Genomic DNA, 9,332 nt, shown 5'->3' with positions numbered 1-9,332 from the left:
GTTGGTAGGATTCTTGCGTTTGCCTTTCACCATCTCTTGATTTTTGGTGTTAGATGTTCTTAGTGTCTTTGACTAGAGCTTATCCTGTCCCTGCCTCCCTGCAAGTCCCCTGAGACTCGTGGGGTCTGTGCCTCCTGGCTGGCTGCTCCTGTCTTAGAAACTCACTGGAGAGAAAATGGAACATTTGACTTCTTAATGGACTCTAAATTCCACAACCTGGACAAATGTTCTACAGATTTTAATAGACACAAATGTTCGATTAGACTATTATACCAAACAAAAATTTCAATCACAAATGGATGGAGAAAATAAGACAAGCAAAATTAAGAAATATCTATCTACAAAGGCTCCCTACAGAAAGCGCTGTAAGGAAAACTCCAACCTAAAGTGTTAACAACACCCAAGATAACTCATATAATAAACAATACCAGATCAGCAAAAAACAAAAATGGAACCATACACACACACACACACACACACACACACACACACACACACGCGCGCGCACACACACACACACACACACACACACACACACACACACACACACGCATGCACGCACGCACCCATGAAGGTGCATTGGACATTGGTTCTAATGCTTTGATTCATTTGAGACTCTGCTTGTCCAAACACTAGGTCCTTGAACCCAACTTGTTTTTGATCTATCAATAAAGATGCCAGCAGCCAGTGGTTGTGCAAAGGGAGACCAGGTGGGACCCTTAGATTTGCACAGGCTAGGACAGAGCAGAGAGGAACACACAAAAATAACAGGAAAAAAAAAAAAACAACAACCCTACTGATATCTCTCCACATCATTTGTCACAATTCTCCAATAAAAAGAAATAAACTAACAAAATGCATGTAAAAAGAGAATCCATCTTTCTGATGCTGCATCCACGAAATACTCCCTAACATCAAGAAAACACATCATTTTAGAGTACAATGATGGATAAGACTACTCCATCCAAATCGACCTAAAAAACTAGTTGACTTAGCCATTTTAATATCTGAATAAGTAAAATTCAAACCAAAACTCATCAGAAGAGATAAAAAAAGAAAGCAAGTATTCATCAATGGAAAAAATTCTCCAAAACAACATTATAATTTTTAATATCTATGCCCCAAACACAAAAGCACCCAGGTTCATAAAAGAAACACTACTGTACCATAAGGTACAAATTGGCCCTCATATACTTACAGTGAGACATTTTGGTAGTCCACTCTTGCCAATAGGCGTATCATCCAGACAAAAAATAATCAAAGATGATAAATGCTAGAGGTAACTGTGATTATAAATCAAATGAATCTAACACATATTTAGAGAACATTTCACCCCTAAACAAAAGAATATGTTTTCTTCTCAGTACCTCTTAAAGTTTTCCCCAAAATTAAGCACATGCTAGGACACTAAGATAGTCTTTACAGATACAAAAAATTTGAAATAACACTCTACATTCTTTTGACCAGAGTAAATCTGGATAGCCACAGCACTGCAAATAACAAAAAAACAAAAGTTGTTCATAAAAAATGAAGAACTTTCTACTGAATGAAACATGGACAAAGACAAAAAGTAAAAACGAAATTAACTGAATGAAAATCAACATCACCATACCCAAACTTATGGAACATAGTAAAGATAGTTCTAAGAGACAAGTTCATATCACTAAAATACTGGCATAAAAAATATTGCCAATATCTCATACTAATATCTTAGCAGTACACCTGGAAGCTCTAGAACAAAAATTAAAAAGCATGCATGAAGGGAGTAATGAGCAAAAATCAACCAAACTTGTGCAGAAATCAATAAAATAGGAACAAAAAGCACAACAACAAAATATAAAGAATCAATAAAACAAATCTGTAAAGAAAAAAACCAACAAAATTGACAAATCTTTATATAAAGTCACTAAAAGGTGGATAAGATATCCAAATTAAAAAAATTAGAAGTGAAAGGGAAGAAAACAACAGGAACTAAGGAAATCTAGAGAATCATAAGGACATAACTCTAAAAACCTATAATCCATCAAATTAGAAATTCTAAAGAAAAGTGATAATTTTCTCAATGCATACTACTTTCCAAAGATAAATCAGGACCAGATGGCTTTAGTGCAGAATTTTAACAAATCTTCAAAGAAGAGTCAATATCAACACTCCTCAAATTATTCCACAGAATAAAAACATATTAGGCATCGCCTAAATCATTTATGATACCTAAACCACAGAAAGACAACCAAGAAAGTGAATTTCAAACCAATCTCCCTTATGAACATTGATGCAAAATATTCAATAAAATACTTGCAAGCTAAATCTAAGAACAGATTAAAAACATTATCCACCCTGGTCAAGTAAGCTTCATTCTAGAGATATAGGAATGATTCAACATATGAAAAAGCAAACAATGTAATCCACTATGTAAACAAGTGGAAAAAAAAACTAAACCACATGACCATCTCATTAGATCCTGAAAAGGCCTTTGACAAAATCCAAGACACTTTTGTGATAGTATTCCTAGAAAGATCAGGATACAAGGTATGTACATAAACATAATAAAAGAAATATACACAAAGGCAATAGCCAACATCAAATGAAATGGAGAGAAACTTAAAGCAGTTCTAAAATCATGGACAAGTCAAGCCTGTTCACTTTCTCCATATCTATTCAATATAGACCTGGAAGTTTTAGCTAGATCAATAAGCCAAGTAAAGGTGATCAAGTCCATACAAATTGGAAAGGAAAAGGTCAAAGCATCATTATTTACAGATAATACGATAGTATACATAATTAACTCCAAATATTCTACAAGGAAACTCCTACAGCTGATAAACATCTTCAGCAAAGTGGCTGACTACAAAATTAACTAATAAAAAAATCAGGTAGCCCTCCTATATACAAATAATAAATGGTCTGAGAAAGAAATAAGAGAAACAATACCCTTCATAATAGCCACAAATAATATAAAACACCTTCAAACAAGTCTTACCCAGCAAGTGAAAGACCTGTATGACCAGAATTTTACATTGCTTTAGAGAAAAATTGAAGATAATATTAGAAAATGGAGAGATTTCCTATGCTCATGGATCTACAGGATAAACATAAACAAAATGGCCACCGTATTAAAAGCCATCTGCAGATTCAAAACAATTCCCACCAAAAATTCCAACACAATTCTTCACAGACATTGAATAGCAACACTCAATTTCATATGGAGGAAAAATTCTAACCTAGATATCTAAAATAATCCTGTACATTAAAAAAAAAAAAAACCTCTGCAAGTGTCACTATTCCTGATTTCAAGCTGTACTACAAAGCAATAGTAAAGAAAACTGAACAGGTTAATCAATGGAATCAAATCAAAGAACCAGAAGTAAATCCATACACCTATAGACACTTGATTTTTGACAAAAAAAAGCCAAAACTAGAGAGGACCCTTGCAAGGGAGGCATGAGGTGCAGAAGCCCCAGCGCCGGGGGCTCTGCAAGCACAATGTCAGATATTTAGCTCCCTGTGGTATATGGATGAACAAAACTCTTCCACCATGCACCTCAGTTTTGCCTAAAGAGATCTGTTCAAGAACCTTCTTCAGAATCATTAGTAAATAAACGAAAGGAGTATTCAGAGAAGAGACTTATAGGGTACTCAATGCAAGAAATGTATGATATAGTATCAGGAATGGAGGATTATAATTATTTTTATTCCTTGGTGTGAAAAATCAGATATAATATCAAGGAGATCTGGATATTGTAAAACCCGATTAGAAATTTGATTTCCACCTGTTTTCGAGGGATACACATCAATAGTAACCTTGGTAAAACCACCTATGGTAAAGGTATCTTGTACTGATGGGGAGCTTTTCAATCATTTGGAAACTATTTGGAGTTTTAGCCCAGGTCTTCCTGGCTATCCAAGAACTTGTACCTTGGATTTTTCAGTTTCTTTTGAATTCTGCTCTCTTCTGCACTCTCAGCTCACTACAATGTTCTTCAATAAAGTTGTAAAACAGATGGTAGCAGCTTTTGAAAGAAGAACATGTAAACTGTATGGTCCAGAGACAAACACCTTGTTGCTCTCAGCTGTAACTGGTGCTTGTGTGAATTTGCTCTACAGTCTCTGTTTAATCACTTCCTCTCAGGCACTGGCTGTATGGTTTTGAGGCACTCATGCTTGTCTGCTCACATGGGCTTTAGTTGTGCTTTTAACAATTGAAACAGGATCTTCCCACTTCCCACTTCACCAGAGCAAAGTGACCTGAATACAATTGTGTCCCTTGCATTTGATTTGGGTTGTGGCATTTGATCTAGTGTTAACGGGGTGTCATTAACCCAGGCTGGCTTGGAACTCACTATGTGGCATGGGAGATGTTCTCATTACTGAGGCTCTTGGCCATCTTCCTAAACACTGCAATTGTAAGTTTGAGCTGCCATACCTGTTTTGTGTGTGTCTCTGTGTGTTTAGGTACATGTGTGCATATGGTGGTCTGTAATTGACCCTGGGTGTGTTCCTTGATGGCTCTTCATGCTATTGTAGCAATCTCTTGCTGAACCTAGAGCTCATTGATTCTGGCTACTGGAGCTATATGGGATGCCCTGGAATACCAGTCTCTGCCTCTCAAGTGCTGGGATTCCAGATGTTGCCATCTCTGTCTGACTTTTTACAGGGATGCCAGAGATCCAAAAAATACTGGTTCTCGTGCATGTACAGCCAGCACTTTATCCTTTGAGCCATCACCCTTGCTCTGGGGGGTTGGGAGGGGAGCAGAATACTGATACCACATCCTACTCTATTTTGCTAAAGAGGCATGTTGTCAAATTGTCTTCTACAGAATTATGTTTACTTGTGGATTTGTGCCACTTTTCATCAGAGTATCTTCTTTGTGCCATGAGTGGTAGTTTATGCAGAGATTTATACCTTTAGAGTTCTGAGAGTGACTCAATTGCTCTATCCTAAGTAGGACCTCTACATTATCTCTAATGCTTCAGGGGACATTTTGTGTGGAAAAGTGGAAACAGTGTGAACTAGGAATTAATGAGGAACATCTGGACAAAACATGGCCTCTGCACTCAGAACTTACAGCTGCACAGGGTGAGGACATCCACAGTCTATCACGGATGGGGGAGGGGCTCCTGAGAGCCAACCCCTTCCTAACAGATTAGTACCAATTAATGCTTGCTGAGGGAGGGAGGGAGAGAGGGAGGGAAGGAGAAAGGGAGGGAGGGAGGGTTGGGTCACTTTTTTTATTGTGTACTCACTGGTATGTTGCTTATGATTCAATAAAAAATAAAAATAAAATAAAATAATAAAATAAAAAGAAGACAAAACTATACTGTTGGGGTACATTATGAGCAATTGTTTCTGTCCTTTTTCGTCTATCTAAAGCATATTCTGACTGGCTTTAATAAAACTCTGATGGCCAATTAGCTGGGCAGGAATTGGAAGGCTATACTTTGTGGGAAGGACAACAGAACTCTGAGAAGAAGAAGGAAAGAAGGCTCTTTAATCAGGAGACATGATAGGAGCTGCATAATACTTGTGGAAGCTTGTATTTTCACAGAAAAATAACAACCAAGGAAGCAGCTCTAACAAGTTCCACCTTTAGAGATGCTATAAAGCCTAATGCTTCCTCAGACAACTTCAATGTTGTTTCTTTGGGAGAATTGCTTACAGAAAAGCTTCAGGGAGGGCTGATGACCCCACATGACCTTGGTTTGTTTACCCTTACAGACTGATCCAGTAAGGACTTCACTTAAGCCTGAATGTTTTCAGCATACTGTGACTGCCACCATATCAATTTCTAGCATTGGTTAATATATACAGAAAATAATAATCCTTCAATCTATACTATACAATGGAAAAAAGAAAGCATCTTTAACAAATGGTGTTGGTCTAACTAGATGTCTGAATACAGAAGAATGCAAATAGATCCATATCTAGTATCCTGCACAAAACTCAAGTCCACGTGGATCAAAGACCTCAACATAAAGGCAACCTTCAGAGTGGGAAGATCTTCACCAATCCTACATCTGATATACGACTGAAATCTGATACTAAAATATATAAAGAACTCAAGAAACTAAACATCAATAAATCAAATCATGGAATTAAAAATGGGGTACAGATCTAAAGAGAGAATTCTCGAGAGAACAACAACAAAAAAAGTAAAAATAAACCCTGCAATCTTCCTACAATGACAAATTAAAAGAAAATTGAAAAGAACATTCACTCTAACCATGACATCTAAACAGAGAACTCTCAAAGGAGAAAATTTAAATGCCTGAGGGACTCTTTAAAGAAATGTTCAACATCCTTAATCACTAGGGAAGTGCAAATCAAAACTACTTTCAGATTTTATCTTACACTCATCAGAATGGCTAAGATCAATAAACCAAATGACAGCTCATGCTGGCCAGGATGTGGGGTAAGGTGAACACTCCTCTATTACTGGTGGAAGTGCAAACACATACTGCAACTATGAAAAGCAGGAAGTTTGATCCTCAGGAACGTGCAAATCAATCTAGCTTAAGATAGATTAGATTCAAGGTAAAGATCTAGTCAAGATCCAGATAAACCACTCCAGGAAATATACCCAAAGAATACTTCCATTGTCCTATTGCAGAGACACTTGCTCACCCATGTTGCTTGCTGTTTTATTCATACTGGGGAGAAACTGGAAACAACACTGATGGTATGCAACAGATGAATATATAAAGAAAATGTGATATGTTACACAATGGAATATTCCTCCCCTGCTAAAAATGAAATCATTGAATTCATAGATAAGTTGATAAACCTAGAAAAAAATCATCCTAAGTGAAAAAAAACCCATACTCAGAAAAACTAATGGGGTATACATTCACCTGTATTTGTATATTTGCATTTAATTCAGTGATAATCAAGCTAGAATTTATAGAGCTACAGAGGTTAAGTATAGAGTAAGTGACTTGGGGGGACAGATAGATATCCTTGGAAAAGTGCCATTAAATAGATACTTATGGATCGTGGGAGGGCTTTGAATAGGAGCATCAAATTGGGAGAGTAGAGAAGAAAGGAGAGGAAAGAGAAACTATAAAAGTATGGGAACATGTAGCTAAAATTAAAGGGTATTTGAGGGATAATACGAAAACCTAATACAGTAGAAGCTTCCTAAGATATATCTAACAACATGGGGAAATCTAAAAAAATTAACAAACAAAGAAGAGAAAGAGTTAAACTATCTTCCAGTCCCAGGATTGGGTTATCACTATTTGAGTTGTTGGACAAAGAGGTTCCATAGGAATCCCCAAATAGCCCAGGATATTTCCAAGTCTACAGATTGCTTTCCACAAACTGAAAGCTAGGCCCTGTTGCTAAAAATGACACCTCCACAACTTATTGAATATGGAGAAGTTGAGCTGGTGCCTACATAGAGCCTTCACCTTATTTTCTAGTGTCTTTGGTACAGGAAGGTATGGTTCATGCTACCAAAAGTGAAACATAATACCAATCCAGACACAAAATCTTGGATTAACAATGATGTCTTGCTGGAAAAATATACTAGTGTAATAGCAGCTTAGAAACTGTTGGAATAACCAACCAATATCCAATTGGACTTAAGGCCCCTCCACAGGATGGAACCCATATCTGATACTGTTTTGGTGACCAAAAACCTTAAACTAAATAGCCTAGAATAAAACCTAAACTTTTCTTTAAAAAAATTACACCTAATAACATTCTATTATACTTTCTTTTTCTATCTTCAGAGAAGCTTTTTCCTGTAGCAGATGGAGACATATACAGAGACCTATAGCCTGATATTATGCAGAGAGTAAGAGATCTTGGAACACTCAGACATTAACAGTATATATACCTCAAATCTCCCCACTCAGGGTTCAAGGAACTTGAGCTCAGAAAGTGGGTTAGAACCAGAGGTGATGGAGGACACTAAAATAAATAAATAAATAAATAAATAAATAAATAAATAAAGCCTTCTATATTAGTATGATTAAACAACATATAAACTCAAAGAGATGAGGCAGTATACACAGGGCTGTACCAAATCTTTTTTGTATTTATTATGATGCCCAGTTTAGTGTTTTTGTGAGATTCCTGATTGTAGGAATGAATAGTTCTCTGTTTCTTGTGTTGTCTCTTGTGTTCATTTTCTTTTGTTGTTTTGTTCAATTCCAATATGGTAGCTTTTCTCTTATCTTATATTTCACTATTATACCCTAGAAACCTGTTTGTTTTCAAATGATAGACAGAAAAGGAGTTAATCCTGGTGTGAGAGGAGGTGGGAAGGCATTGGGAAGAGTTGAGGAACAGGGAGTCCTAATCAGGATTATATTATATGAAGGGCTAACTTATAAAAACCCAAACAAATCCAATAAAAAATGGAGTATAGAATTAAACAGAGGATTAACAACAGAGAACTCTCAAATGGCTGAGAAGCACTTAAAGAAATGTTCTAAGTCACCAGTGAAAAGCAAATCAAAATAGACCCTGAGATTCCACTTTACACCAATCAGGATGGCTAAGATCAAAAACTCGGGTGACAGCACATGTAGGCCAGAATAGGGAGAAAGAGGAACACTCCTCCATTGCTGGTGGGATTGCAAACTAGTACAACCACTCTAGAAATCAACCTGGATGTTCTCAGAAAATTGGAAATAGATCCATCTATCTGAAGACCCAGCTATGCCCAAAAGATACCCCACCATGTCACAGGGGCAAGTGTTTGACTATGTTCACAGTAGCATTATTTGTGATGTCCAGAAGCTGGAAACAACCCAGATATCTCACAACAGAAGAATGGATACAGAAAATGTTGTTCATTTACACAATGGAATACTACTCAGCTTTTAAGAGTGAAGATATCATGAGTTTTGCAGGCAAATAGATGAAACTAGAAAATATTATCCTGAGTGAGGTAACTTAGACCCAAAAGGACATGCATGATCTGTACTCATTAACAAGTAGATATAGACTATAGAATACCCAGGATACAATCTACAGAACTCAAGAAGGTTAACAAAGAGAAGGGCCCAAGTGAGAATGTCTCAATCCCACTTGGGAAGGAGAAGAAAGCAATTATGGGGTAACAGAGGAAGGGAACAAAATAGATGGGAGAGGGGACAGGAAGGGGATAAGGGAAATATGATCAGGTATTGGGGTGGGGAAAAAGAGGAGTGAAACATAAAGAATGGAAACAGCCAACCTCAGGAGGTAGGAGATTGGGGGAACCCTCTAGAATGTACCAGAGATCTGGGAGGTGAGAGATGCTCAGTATTCAAAGGGAAGGAACTTAGATGAAATGCCCTACAGTGAAGAGAAGGAACTAGTACAGTCCATCTCAAGTAGAA

The 9,332-nt window shown here is 37.0% G+C and overlaps 1 pseudogene; it reads left to right on the top strand.

The window, feature by feature from the left end:
- The first annotated feature begins 3,488 nt into the window (after positions 1-3,488).
- On the top strand, positions 3,489-4,150 carry LOC116089427 (annotated as a pseudogene).
- The last annotated feature ends 5,182 nt before the right edge of the window (positions 4,151-9,332 follow it).

The sequence above is a fragment of the Mastomys coucha genome, unplaced genomic scaffold, assembly GCF_008632895.1.
Source record: "Mastomys coucha isolate ucsf_1 unplaced genomic scaffold, UCSF_Mcou_1 pScaffold14, whole genome shotgun sequence".
Taxonomy (NCBI): domain Eukaryota; kingdom Metazoa; phylum Chordata; class Mammalia; order Rodentia; family Muridae; genus Mastomys; species Mastomys coucha.
This window is presented reverse-complemented; position numbering and strand designations above follow the sequence as displayed.